The 14,823-nt window shown below is 44.8% G+C and overlaps 1 long non-coding RNA gene across 1 annotated transcript in view; it reads left to right on the plus strand.

The window, feature by feature from the left end:
- The window catches only part of LOC142572622 (uncharacterized), a 36,790-nt gene extending 22,185 nt beyond the window's left edge, over positions 1-14,605 (plus strand). The window contains exons 2-3 of the long non-coding RNA XR_012826114.1: positions 3,413-3,614; positions 13,851-14,605. This is a non-coding gene — a long non-coding RNA (uncharacterized LOC142572622). The remainder of the gene's footprint in view (positions 1-3,412; positions 3,615-13,850) is intronic.
- The last annotated feature ends 218 nt before the right edge of the window (positions 14,606-14,823 follow it).

Raw genomic sequence — 14,823 nt, forward strand, 5'->3', positions numbered from 1 at the left:
TTGAAAAACGAATAACATTGCCTACACTGAGCGGCTTCTCTTACCTAATTGGCTGACAAGAGGCGAGGAGCACGCTCAAGTGGAGAGGGATTCGATGGGGCCGAGCCACTGCACTGAAAGTCGATAACCGGATGAAGAGAGTGGTGCTGGCGTCTGCAATTGGTCCGCTTTCCCTTACTTAGCTTGCGGTGGCTGGTCGAAAATCGTGGCGGCATGCAACGGAAGCTTAAGAATTATGCTAAAACGGATCCTCAGCAAAGAACAGTTGGCAGAACGATGTCGTAAACGTACCGAAAGTGCTAGAAAACGTTACACGGCCGCGCAAAAAGTTTTATTATACGCAAATAAACCCATGCTCTCCGGTAGGTGAGAGTAGCCAGCACCTGAGCGATCGGCGGCAGCCATCTTTTATTCCTTTCGGAAAGGGGCAGCCTGTGGCTATTCAGAAGAAAATTCAGTTTTGTTCGTCATATTAATGCGTCTTTAATGCGTACACATCACTCTGACGCCGTGAGCTTTTGTGGTTTGGTGATATCGCGTGACAGGCAGGTGAAGTTGTGCAGCCCGAAAACCTTTGACCAATAGCCGGGAGCTAATGGCGAAAACGCGTCGAATAAGGGATAACTATTTTCTTTTGTTTGGTCAAATCATGCATAATCAGTGTGTACACGTCATGTCAGATGGGGAGTTATCGAGGTTTTCGTGACGTCGCGTGACAGACTGGTGAAGTGGGGGTGGTCCAAAAACGTTTTCGACCAATCGCGTAGGGCTCATTGCAGAATTGGAATAGAAAAATTTTTAATAGTTTTATGTTATAGCACCTTAACGTAAAACTATTCCAAACTTTTCTATTCCAATTCTGCAATGAGCCCTCCGCGATTGGTGGAAAACGTTTTTGGACCACCCCCACTTCACCAGTCTGTCACGCGACGTCACGAAAACCTCGATAGCTCCCCAACTGACATGACGTGTACACACTGATTATGCATGATTTGACCAAACAAAAGAAAATAGTTATTTTTGATTCAACGCCTTTTCGCCATTAGCCCTCGGCCATTGGTCAAAAGTTATCGGGCTGTACCCACTTCACCTGCCTATTACGCGATGTCACAAAACCGCAAAAACTCACCGCGTCAAAGTGACGTGTACTCGTTAAAGGTGCATTAATATGCCGAAAAAACTTGAATTTATTCTGACTAGCCGCAGGCTGGCCCGTTCCGAAAGGAATAAATGATGGCTGCCACCGATCGATCAGGCACTGGCTACTCACACCTGCCGGAGAGCATGGATTTCTTTGCGTATAATAAAGCTTTTTGCGTGGTCGTGTAACGTTTTCGAGAACTTTTGTCACGTTTACGACCTCGTTCTGCCAACTCTTCTTTGCTGAGGATCTCTTTTAGCGTCTTAAGCTTCCGTTGCATGCCGCGCGCGATTTTCGACCAGCCACCGCAAGCTAAGTAAGGAAAAGCGGACCAATCGCAGACGCCAGCACCACCCTCTTCATCCTGTTATAGATTTTCACTGCAGTGGCTAGGCCCCATCGAATCCCTCTCCATTTGAGCGTGCTCCTCGCCTCTTGTCAGCCAATTAGTTAAGAGAAGCCGCTCAGTGTAGGCTATGTTATTCGTTTTTCAAGCCAGCAAAAGTGACCTCCTATGAAAGAGGAGAGCGTTTGATTGGTATGTTCAGACAACCCTGCGGGTGACCGCCCGATGCTTGCGTCGGCGATTACGCATATTTGACGTCAGGAAATTGGAATAAAAACATATTGGAATAGTTTTACGTTGTGGGGCTCCTGGTTTCATACGGACGCGCCCAACCGCTCGATGCGTACTCGTATATGGTCTCAGCAGGACCGCTCGTTTCGTACTATGGTCTGGTCGCGTCGGCTCTCGCTCGTGCTTGTTTGGTTTGCTTGGTTTGGTCTCGTTCGTGCGTGTTTCGTTTGCATGGTTTGCGATTGTTGTTTAATCTGATTGTATGCGCGATGCGAATTGTGCAGTGCGTTTTGGAAGCCAAGCGGCACCAACCATTACAGTGTACCTAAGACGAGTCATGTATAAAAGCCGACGCACTTGACTCACAGATCAGATTTTCGACGATTACCAACTCTGTTACATGCCTTTCTCATATTCTTTGCCTCAATATATCACGAAATGAAAACATATATACAGCTGCCCTCAAATTTCGCAGTAGGGAGTATCGTAAGCGTCGGTGAATTTTTTAGATTTAATTTATTATTAAAGCGGCAGTTCTTATTTATTTTTGCATTGAAAAAGAAAACCTAACAGAACAACCTCGTAGGCGAACAAATATGTGAAATCTTTTGTTTCTCGCTGTTTGTAATTGCCGATGTGGAAGAGCAAGATCAGACAACAATGCGAACGAAGGAGTGACACTAGCACGCGAAGCAGCAAACAATATTGCTTGTAAAACGCGCGGAATTCATGCAAGAAAAAGCGGAGCAGGTAAAGCACGTGTACAAGAGGCATTGTGTGTGGAAGCGGAAAAACTAGAGCTGCCTATACGAGCAGTGTGGTTCTTCCATTGCATCACTGCCACATTTACAGAGCTACTGCGTCTATAGACGCAGCCCATCTCAAGCAAAAGGAAGTTCCTCCACATTCCTGTTTGATTTCTAAGACTGGCGTTGCACTGAGTAACACAGTAATCAATTAGTCACCGCTGCTTACACAGAGCCCACTGTACATTACAGCCGCACAGACAGCTGCACATTAATGTATTTTTTCTGCCCGCAAATTAGTGAAATTTGTGCCCGAGCCTAAAGAAATGTCCACTTAATCTTCACTTAAAGGCTAGTCACGCTAGAAAGAACAGCCTTAATGTCCGCACCAAACATTCGTCAAAGACTGTCATCCCTTGAGCTAAGACATGTCATTGACCCGTGGTCTTACGCTGCATGTGCATTTCACGCAACGAATGCCGAAGGGAGATTGCAATTTCCCCAGACGTACTTGGCTCAATGAGATACTTTAGTTTGTCGATTGTTGTGGGGTGTTTTGTGCAGGTTGTGCACCTGTCATGCACAGTGCATGTAATTTCATTTTCCATCATACTCATCTGAAGTAGAGTAGGATGCTAGGCGTACCGTCAGGCAAGACTGTCGAAGATTCTTCATAGAGCTGGACGTGGCCATACCGATAATTTTTTTTTGACACTCTCGTAAACAAACGTAGACAAGCATTTCAATGTTGTCTATTGTTATAAGGTCAAGCTGTGGCTTCTTAAAGCCCTGTAACCAAGAGTGAGTGTGGCCGAAGGCCCAGTGTTATATAACCGGTACTTCGCGCTCTTTTACATCTGACGGTTGATGAAGGAGTAGGGAGAAGCACCTCGCTGAAACAGAATCGGAGAAGAACCGGAGGGAGGTGACCAACGTATCAATTTGCAGCACAGCCACTCGAAGCTGGGACGTCTGAAGACTTGCTGAGCTTCCCAGGGGCCTCGGTGCTGCGGTCAGAGCGGAAAGGAAATTCCGCCGGACCGGCCCAGCGCCAAATGGAGACGCATGGCTCTTCCGGCGCACGAGAGCCGGCGGCTGCCAGCCTTGATAAGAAACCTTTTTCTCTGTCCCGGCGGCGTCGCGGCGCTGGGTGAGTCTCTTTATATTGGCGCGATTGAGGCACAATCGGTAAAGAGAGAGAGAAAAAAAGGAGAAGAAAACGGAAACCGGGGACGGCGGCTGAAGCAAAGAGGCGCTTGGCCGTGGCGTCCTCTATAAATTTGTATCGGCCGGATACCCCCGAAATAATCCTCATCGCGGCGCAGTTGGCCGTGTGCCGCTCGGGGAGGAAAGGAAGATTTCCGATCGGTGCCGGCGCTTTTCATCGGGGCGGAACCCCAAACGGCGGCGACCCGCACTGTCGACGTGCCAGCAGCTTTCATGCGTCAATCTTAACAGGGTGCGTACGAAAGACGCTGCGCCGCTCGCCGGTCGCGTCTTTATGGAGCGCGCGCGTCCCCTTAGTATGTCGCGAGAAAATGGGACGTAGACAATCATTTCAAGGCGCATTCGACAAAGCTGGTTCCGTCTACAAATGGAGACTGCAGGCGCGTCGGAGACGAAGCAAACACAGGAATTACCATGACGAAATGAGCACTCCGACGGCTCCGATTAGGGGCCTTGATAAAGAGAGCCTTTTTACGGTAGCATAGGACCTTCCAGCATTCCAAATGAGGTGCACAGAGGAAATGCTTTCGCATCATGCGTGAACAGACGTACGCAGTATCGTTACGACATTGAAGAGATCCTCGTTTGAGGATCTCTTTAATGTCGGCGTCCTACCGGCGCTCGAAAGGGTAAGCCGGACAGAACAGACGAGGACGAAAGGCTAATCAGCGTTTCTTCCCTTCGCAATAAACCAGCCTCCTCCACATTGAAAGGGCTTGCGGTTCCTCTGTAAATGATGCTCAATACGGATGCGACTATATTGAACTTCTAATGCTCAGCTTTATTTTGAGCAAGCAACTACAGACCGAGCATAAAGTTTATGTGCTCAATCGAGTGAACTTTATAGCAGTTTAGCGTATGCTTTTCTTGAGTATTAGCGAAGTTATATTTCTTTTTTGTTGCGATATATTTAAATGGTGTGACTTTTTCCAATTGTTTTGACTGCCTTTGCATTACTGAGTCGACAGTCTGTCGACATCGGGTACAGAAATATGACTTTCGGCCTTGAATTTAACAGACTTCAGGAAACTACTGAAGCGGTTGCCTCGTGACGGCATTGGAAGCAGAAAAATTGTTGTAGTATGCCAGCTACAACTTCTCTATAGGGTCTTCTCAATGGCCGACACGCGGCAGCCGTAGCCATGGCAGATCCGTAATAGTTATTTGCCAAAGTTGCTACGGGTGGCAGTCAGTGAACACCTTTTCAAAAGCATGAAGTGCTGAGGCCTCTTTCAGCTTGTACAGTTTCAAAGACTAATTTCACTTAGAGAGGGCGTATTGGGTCCGGCGAATTCGCAAGAACGGTGTAACCCCGTGCACGTTGCAGCTGCCTTAGCTTCTATTGCTGCCTGCGTGCGCAAGTACTGGATCTGCCATTTCAAGACCCCTTCGCTATTCGCTAGTAGCATAACGTAACGAGGTGGGTCCCGGAATGTCGAGTGCCAGAATAATTGCGAGAGCACACTTGGGCGACGGAAGAAGGCACCAGCTACACTCTTCAGCAAAATTTCACCCTTTTGGCCGTATATCTTTCCATACAACAATAATCGCCATCTGTCTTGTCCACATTTCCTTTCTTTAACGCTGCCAGCCCGCTACCTCCAAGTCACAAATGGCATGCGCGTTGTCAGCACGACGGATCATTCTCGACAGGAAAGTAGCGAGCGCAGCGTTTTCAAGAAAGCAAACGCAAGCAAGACAAATGACGATCATTTTTGTGTGGCAAGATACGACCCAAAGGGCGTATATTTGTTTAAGAGTGTAGGAAAGGCTGTTTTGTAAGCTGCGCCCACTTCAGGTGGTCAGAGGCACACGCAACTAAGGCGGCAGACAGTAAGAATCCTAGCCCGTTTATGGCGCTTCACGTGACTAATGCGATAAATTGCCTGAGCTACGTGCAAGCTCCGTAAACCGGCCCGGAGGGAAGGAGAAGCTACTTAACGATTGGACAACTAGATTGCATGGTGGACGTTAGCTTTCAAGTGCCCATATCCTGTAGCACTTAAGTACAGATCAAATAAGGTTGCATTAATCGTATCCTAGGAAGCACTCAATGTAGGAGAAAGGAAAATTATGCCATTTAATCCATCGCTTTGCAGATGGAAGCAGTATAAGAAGGTGTTGCCATGTTGGAGGGCAAAAAAAAATATAGAAACAGAAAGGAATCTATTGAAGCGAGAATGATATTCATACTCCAATGGCAATTTCTGAGTACCTAATATATGGTCATGCTTTGGTTAAAAAAAAAGGGAAGCGTGACTTCACGAGGTAGGACCGTAAGCAAAGGGGTGAACTTACGAAATTGTGCAACTTATGCTGTATTTTAGTGGGTGCTCAATACCAGAAATATTTCTCCTCTGAGTATTAAAATAATAATAATAATAATAATAATAATAATAATAATAATAATAATAATAATAATAATAATAATATTGAATGGATCAATCAATCATTTATTTAACTTTCCCAGGAACAACACTGAGGTCGAGTGCTTGCAGACGCGCACAGTAAAAAAAAGGCGAAACATCAACAAAAAAGAGCGATAAACTTTGCATAATACGCGGCAATAAATAAATTATATACGATAGCACAATTATCAAAAGAAGAGTTCATATGCAACAAAACGCAAGGTAATTCTGATAGGAAAAGGAAGAGAAAAGGACTTCAACAATCCGTCTGCCTAACTATAAAACAACAATGGAAACCTTGAAAAATATAAAGTGGCTTGTGAAAAGTATCGAGATCAACAAACTAATGTTATAAAGACTATTCTGCGGTCAGTTGTATGTTAGCTATGGCAGGCAGGAACATGGGAAGGTCTATTCTGCCTGCTGATCTTGCGCGGAATGCGGAATACGATACAACTGAGGAGTTCAAGGCAGGTGAGGATACCATAAAGGAGCATGAAAATAAAGAGAAAGTCGGCGCAAGTACGTCCACAACGAAGTGATGGCAGTGATGATGATCCAACACTTCTTGAACAAGATCCCGTGCTGGCTTTAGGAAAGCAGTGACCGTGTATGCTTAGAAACTTTCTGGGCCGTTTCCTTGCAGAAGGGGGGGGGGGGGCGAGGGGGAAACGTATGTCACTGTTGGATTTAGAAGTACCATTCCAGACCTCCGACGCCTATTCAAATTGAGAAAGACATATTTTTGTGTACAATTTGCGGAAAGGAAAAAAGAGAGAAAAAAAGGATTAGAGTTGAAGCAAGGCAATTTCAGGTAAATTTTATGTGCCTCTCAGTGTCATTTTCCCCTTGTTTTTCACACCGTAGTCATATGGTAAATGACTTATCTGTAAAGCTGTATGTGGATTGCTTGGAGCCGAAGTACATTCTTCAAGTACATTTCACAAGTTCCTGTGAAGCTGCAACCCCCCCCCCCTCCCTACCCAACCCCTAATTTAAGCGTGTGCAAGTAATCGCCGTTGGGTGACAAAAGCTGACGCTTTTCGTGCACTTCATGTGATACACGCGTCCAGCATCATCATGCCCTCAAGAAACGGCCATAGAAGGTGCAATGCTTCTATATGTTGTTCAAACAGTCAGCAAAGTTGCAATGAATAAGATGAAGCCGCAGAACGTCTGACAGAGAGGTATCGCAAAACGTCCTTAACGAAGCTGAAAGACCGGAAGTGTAATAGTGTAACGGCGCGTGTAACTCTTAGAGGCATATTACGATGCACGTAGAATGCACGCAAGTCTTGCTGTTTCTTTATAGCAACACTAGCAGTGACACTGGCCCTGTCTGCGGTTTGCAGAAAGAGGTGTTTGCAGAAAGAACACCGAAACAGACTATAGTTTCTGAGCATTTCGAACGGCATAGAAAGGTCGTAGCAGTAGCTGCGCCGCCTTCGTGTAGTCAGCAACGCGTATAGCGAAGTGGGACACCTATCCGAGCAGCATGCAAGGCATGGGACGAAATTTCGAAAAATTCTGGGTCTGCAATTAGAAAAATGTCTTAGGCTGGTATTGTTCGTAGGACAAAATTTCAGTCAATCCTGGTGCTAAAAACAGTATTAGCGAAGACAGCCGGTGGATAGCAATGAGTCCTTACAAAGGAAAATGTTTGTGAATTTTGATCCTGGGGCTGAATTCACAGAGCTTTTCGTTCGTTAAATACTGTTTTCCTTGGACGTTTGCTTTCGCTAATAGTATGTTCGGCAACACTATTGCACTGGCAACTACTCGTATACGAACAATTCTAGCGTAAGAACTTTTTTTTGTGAATACAGGCCCTGGGACGTTAATCGCAAAATTTCTCAGCCCGCAAAAGAAAAATTGCGCCAAAATTATTCATGTGTAATGGGCAGTGGCCACCCGTCGCGATTTCAGAGAAATTATAAGGGAAGACGGCTGGCCATTGAAAATAATAACTTACGCACGTAAAGCCTCGCAGATTTAAGGTCTCGTTCGTATGTGCCGCCAGCAATAGACCATCGTCATGTCTCCCGTTTCATTGTCAAGTCAATGGTCATCGTGAATGACAGGTGCCTGAACAGTGGCCCATGACTAAATGCTTTTATTTTTTATTTATTTATTTATTTCACAATAACCCTAAAGGCCCTCTAGGGAGGGTATTACATAGGGTAAATGTTACATAGGAGAGGTGAACAGTGCGTAATGTAAATACAATGGAAAAACAAAACTGGGAAAAGATTACAGTGCATCAACGTACAAACACAAAAAATAATGATAGTTATCAGTACAGGAACTCTAAATGGTTTGTACAAAATGTGACACTGTCGTGGAAGCTTGGTTAACGGCGCATTAACAAACAAAAAAATAAGAAATAAATATGTTTACAAATCAGAGAGTCAGACGTGATATATTAGGTATTCATGGTACTGCGTAGAGCGTCTGTAAATTTTAAGGCATTTGTTTCGGTGACAATGTGCGATGGCAGATTATTCCATTCTTTCGAGGTACGAGGTATGAATGACTGACCAAATGCGAGGGAATGACACATTATGCATTGAACTTTGCAAGAATGATCCCGACGCGGAAAAATGACTGAGGGTTTACGCATGAACTCGTTATGAAGGGATACGTGATAGTAGAGCTTATGGAATAGTGTTAAACGAGATATATTACGGCGAAGTGACAAGGCTTCAAGTTCGGCGCGATTTTTTAATGCTGTTATACTTGTTTCTCGTGAATAATCTGAAAAGATGAAGCGTACAGCACGGTTCTGCAGGGCTTCTAAGTCAGTTATTAGGTATGCTTGATGGGGATCCCATATGGCTGACGCGTACTCTATTTTAGGGCGTATTAGTGTTGTGTATGCCAATTTGCGTAAGTGTGCGGGAGCTTGTTTGAGGTTATGTTTAAGGAAACCAAGCGAACGGTTTGCAGAAGCAAGGATATGGTTAATGTGATTATTCCACGTCAAGTTAGGGGTTAAGTGTACGCCAAGATATTTGTAGCTGGAAACTTGTTCAACAAGGCTGTTGTTTAAGATGTAAGATGTTGATGTTCGGGGCGCCTGATTAGTAAAAGACATGAATTTAGTTTTAGTAAGATTTAGAGGCATTAGCCAAGTTGAACACCATACGTTTATTGCGTTTAGGTCAGATTGAAGAATGTCGTGATCATAGTTAGAGTGAATATTACGATATATGACGCAATCATCAGCAAATAGTCTGATATTGGATTTGATGCCGTCTGGTAGATCATTAATATAAATTAGAAAAAGTAGGGGCCCAAGCACACTTCCCTGTGGTACACCAGATGTTACGGGGACTAGAGATGAGTTGTGATTGTTAACCGATGTAAATTGCATTCTGTTAGAAAGGAAGTCTTTTATCCATGTTACAACAGTAGAGTCAATGTTCAGCTGTGTAAGTTTGTGAATAAGTCGACGATGAGGGACACGGTCGAATGCTTTTGAATAATCTAGGAATACAGCATCTACTTGAATTCCGGTGTCTATTGATGAATGTATGTCGTGAATAAAACCAGCGAGCTGAGTGTCACATGAATAGCCTCTGCGAAAACCGTGCTGTTGCTTAAATATGAGGTTATGTTCTTCAAGATAGTTAATGACCTGGGAATGTACGATATGTTCGATTAATTTACAAATGTTACTTGTTAAAGAAATTGGTCGATAGTTAAGTGGTGAAGAGCGATCCCCAGACTTGAAAAATGGCACTACCTTAGCCACCTTCCATTCTTGAGGGATAATGCCTGTTGATAGTGATTGTGAAAAAAATGCGGACAGTACTGGAAAGATGCTTGGGGCAATATTTTTTAGAATTGTCTTATTTAAGCCAGTATTATCAGCGGAAGATGAAATCTTAAGATTAGTGAGGAGAGAATAAATTCCAGAATCGGTAATTATTATTTCCTGCATAAACGAATCAGTGCGAGTCATGGTGGCTAACGGTTCCAAACATTCGCGCGTGAATACCGATGAAAAGGTTTCGTTCAGTAGTTCGGAACAATCAGTGTCAGTTAACGTTGCGCCGTCATGATCAGTAAGGACGATGTCAGAATTATGCTTGGGATTAATGACACGCCAAAAGCGCCGAGGGTTAGTTGTTAACATCGATGAGAGGTCCCGTTTATAGAATTGTCTGCGCGTGGCTTTGGGTAAACTTTGGTATGCTTCGTCACATGCTTTGTACCGACGCCAGGATTTAGATAATCGATTTCTGTCAGCTTGCCTGAATAATCTTTTTTTCTTGTTATTTAGGCGACGAAGGTTCAGCGAAAACCAAGGAGCAGTGTTATCGGATTTTATGGAAATGACCGGGATGTATTTATCTATGAGATTAGTGAGTGCGTTTTTAAGTAGTAACCAGTTTTCTTCTACTGTCCGCGACAAGTAATCTCTGAGAAAGTCGATAGAAAAAAGCGATAGTTCATTGTTAATACGATCAAAGTTAGCTCTTTTGTAACACCTAATCTGCTTGCTGATAATTTGCCTTTTGATAGGTGAAGGAACAAAGTGACCAGTTAAAACATCATGGTCGGATAGACCAGTAATCTGAGTTATTTCAGAACATATATCTGGATTGTTCGTTAGGATCAAATCAAGAATATTAGAAGAGTGCGCAGAACATCTTGTCGGGCTTGAAATTAATTGGGTTAGGCTGAAATCGAGACAGCACTGGAGGAACGCATGCGACTCTGACTGTGTGCTATAGGTTGATTGTGTGGACCATGCTATGTCTGGGAAATTAAAATCACCAAAAATGATTACATTAGAATGTGGAAACCGATGAGTAAGTTCAGTAAAAATGCGATGAAATTCCGCTGTGAACCCATGAGTAAGGTCCGGTGGGCGATAAAAGACACCAACAATTAAGTTACTTGATCTGAATTTAAAACAAGTTACTACGCATTCAAGGAAAGTGCTAATAACAACGGGCATTACAATATACTGTCTGTTTATTGCAAGGAGGACACCACCACCTCGACGATTTTTCCTATCGCAACGAAAGATATTAAAATCAGCTTCACAAACGAATATGTTTTCATTAGGAGTAGCATCGTTCAACCAAGTTTCAGTTAATGCTATTACTGTTGCCGATGTTGAGTCGATTAGTGAAGATAGTGCGACATTTTTAGACATAACGCTTCTAATGTTAGTATATAAAAAGCAGCAACCGTCCTCAGTATTAATCGTACTATTTATTAATGTTTGTGGTGTTTGTGGAACCTTAGGTGAAGTTGAAAAGTTGGCGCTATGTCAAACTGGAGACACAACCGGGGACACGAGCTTCGCACAATTTGCTTGAGTGTCCCATACGTATACTTCCTTGTTAATTTTTAGTTTGTTAAAGACAAGGCTTACACGGTCTTTTTCTTTCTTTATGGTTTTAGAGAACTGCCAAAGTTTACGTCTTTTATCGCGAACCGCCTCAGAGTAATCACGAGAAACGCCAAAGTTAGTATCTTTCAGCTTGTGGCCATTACTAAGCACTGTTTCGATTTCTTTTTCATTGAAAAACTTCACAATAATTGGTCGAGTGCGTTCATTTGAAAATCGTCCGAGGCGATGCGCACGTGCGATTGAAGCTGTTGATACTCCTAGTCGATCTTTGCAGAATTTAGTTACTATTTGCTCGGACGTTTCCCAGTCTTCCGAATCACCCGTGTCTTGAATGCCATAAAAGAGGAGGTTAGAGCGCCTTGAGCGGTTTTCCAAATCGTCTATTTTATCGTGCATCATCGATATATCACGCTCGCTGCTGCTGCTGCAAGACTGAGGCGTCACTCCTGATGCAAATTTTGATTCTAAATCCTGGATTTGATTTTGCATTTTGGCTAGATTAACTTCTTGCCTTGACATTGGTCTCTCTGAGGAAAGTGACTCAAGTTTACCTTCAACTTCATGTACTCGTTTAGTTAGAACTTCAAGATCATTTTTTAGTCCAATGTGTATGTGTAACACTTTGTTCACTGATTCCAACAAGTTAGAATTACTCGCTTCCAAGCGTTGTACGGCACTGAATACCAGGTCAAGTTTTTCTTCTTGTGCTTTCGTCATTGGACCAGGGTTCACTTCAATGTCTCCGCCTAGCAATAACAGGCGCAAAAAATACAGTGCTGTACGCGCAAACCGCTTGATACCGTTGGACATATCAGGGGGCCACGACACCGCAATGAGACAAGGATTGTTGCTACGATAACATGAAGCTTCAAGGTAACTAACCTGTACGAGTGCAAACTGTGAGCGAAACATTCCAACTGCGGTGGCGTGGCCCGAAGTGTGGAAGAAGGGTGCGTGGTTATATTCAGGCAGGTCAGCTGACATGGTTCCAAGTTGCCAGCCGAGCGGATGACCATCAATTAGGTTTGGCAACGCGACATCTGGTGGATCCCGGCCGCTTTTTGTAGAAAATGGCTCGCTGCTTGAGAACTGGTTGTGGTAGCAGCATTCGCTCAGCCGAGGCCCAGCCAGTGGTGCCGGTGACGTGGAACAGGACTGGCCAAGCAACGCCACGAACAGGACCTGTACGAGTGCAAACTGTGAGCGAAACATTCCAACTGCGGTGGCGTAGCCGGGAAAAGTTTTGCGCGTGTGGGCCTTCGCATTCAAAAACGCAACGCCGAAAGCAGCGACGTAAGCGAGAGCCTTGCCAAATACAACAAACTTATAGGGGAAAGGCGAAAATGTGAAAGCCGCGTATATGTGCAATATACCCTTGAAAGCCAGTACTGTATGCCGCCACATGCGGATCGACATTCAGCTCGTGGGCCTGGATGTCAGAGGCCTATAGTCAACTATAGCCCCTGCCCTCTCGTCCACGCTTCCCTCCCCTGCCTGGAGGGCCGGAATGGGTTCCTTTACGGTAATAAATGTTGTATCTCTCACTAGATGTCTCGTTTAATTGATGTGCCTTTCTACTTTTATTTGGCTTCTCCCCATTTTCAGTGTAAAGGTAAGCGCAGGCGGCGTTTCGCTCGCTCGCAATCGCGATAGCGCGCTTTGACCGAAGACCTCTCAGAGGAACTGATTTTAAGATGCCGCCATCACGAGCCGCCGCAGCACAGGGCGACGAGGGCACTGTTGCAGTTTTTAAAGGCAACAGAATTGGACAAGCGACTCTAGCCGGAACAGATGTTTATGCGAGGCGTCTCACTGATTTTTGGTTGCCATCGAGTCCTGATTGTACCCCTGATTTTAAGCAAACAACCGCATTTCCAAATGTAAGTGCTCGAACCATTACACCTATCTACACACACCGGAGCACCTCGTACCTCTTGTATCCCCATAACGCTCTGTGCAGCGCCGCCAGTGGTCGCCCACGGAAGCAAGGCGTTGCATTGTGGTATACCTCAAAGGTGAGAATGTTTTGAGCAACTAAGCGCCCTGTAGTTGATCAAATGACCATATGCATGCCCAGTTTACTGGTCGCATGATCAGGGAATGCGGGCCGGACGTAGTTATATTATTCAGGAAAATTTCGCAGTGGGCTAGTTGGTTGGACATACTTAACAAGTCATGCCCCTTCGCCGCTCTGCGCGACAGAGTTAAGTAGTTATATTACGTAACATCACGCCATGCCGCCATTCCCACACAACCAGTAATGTCTGGGATAAGCATGTCGGAACGTTTGCAGATAGTGACTTTGTTTATAGCAGGTTTGCCGGAGCAGCGAATTGCCGAGATGGCTGGGCACGCCCGCTCTTCCATTAACAGAATTGTGCAGGCGTTCTAAACGGAAGGTCACCTGGTGAACCTGCCCCGAGGACATCGACCGAAAGCGGCAACGGACTCCGACGACGTGAGCATCGCTGCAGCCGGGAGACGGGACCAGAAGCTGACTGCAAAAGGAATCCGCAATGACCTGAGGGCGGCAGCCAGCACGCAAGTGATACGTGAGCGTATCCCCTCTTGGGGCCTTCGAAGCCATGTGGCGGCGCGGAAGCCGTTGTTGCCTTCCCGGAAAAGAATCAGAAGGTTGCTGTTTGCACAAGAGCATCATACTTGGACGAGGCAAGAGGGGTGTAGGGTCATTGTTACGGACGAATCGACTTTCACCAGGCGATGGGACCAACAGCAGCGCGTCTGGAGGACGGGAAACAATAGCTCGGTCGTCCATACTTCGGTATCTTCATCTTCACGTTGCATATGATAGACGGACAAGCGCGAATGTGTTGCGTAGTTCTTTCTTTTCGTAAGCAAAATGTTTTGTTACTGCATTCAGCAAGCATAACCACGATTCGCTACGAGAATGTCAAGCTGCGCCAGCACGTGTTGTACGAGGCAGTGGCACGCGCTTAATAACGATTTCACGAGCGCCACGCCATTTGTGCTCGTCTTGACATTAGCGCAACTCCGATCGAGTGAAAAGGAAAAAAAATATCAGAGCTCTTCACCTGTGTGAAGATGGAAGACAAGCGAAGCTGTTTTGCTTTATAGTTGTATCAAGTTCTATATGGTGGTTATTCTATATTGGTTGAATAAAGGCACAAACACGTAACTTCGCTATTTGTTTCGTCTTCTTCTATTGTTTTTTTGTATATTGCTTTTTCTTCTTAATTTACTGTTTTTATATTTTTTATGCTTTTTGTTCTTTATTTAGTTGCTTTTTCTAATTTTTTATTCTTTATTAATTTTTTGTACTTTATACCTATACACTGACGTTTCGACACGCATCGTCATAGACTAGCGTTTGGGCA

Source organism: Dermacentor variabilis, chromosome 1, assembly GCF_050947875.1.
Source record: "Dermacentor variabilis isolate Ectoservices chromosome 1, ASM5094787v1, whole genome shotgun sequence".
Lineage (NCBI taxonomy): Eukaryota > Metazoa > Arthropoda > Arachnida > Ixodida > Ixodidae > Dermacentor > Dermacentor variabilis.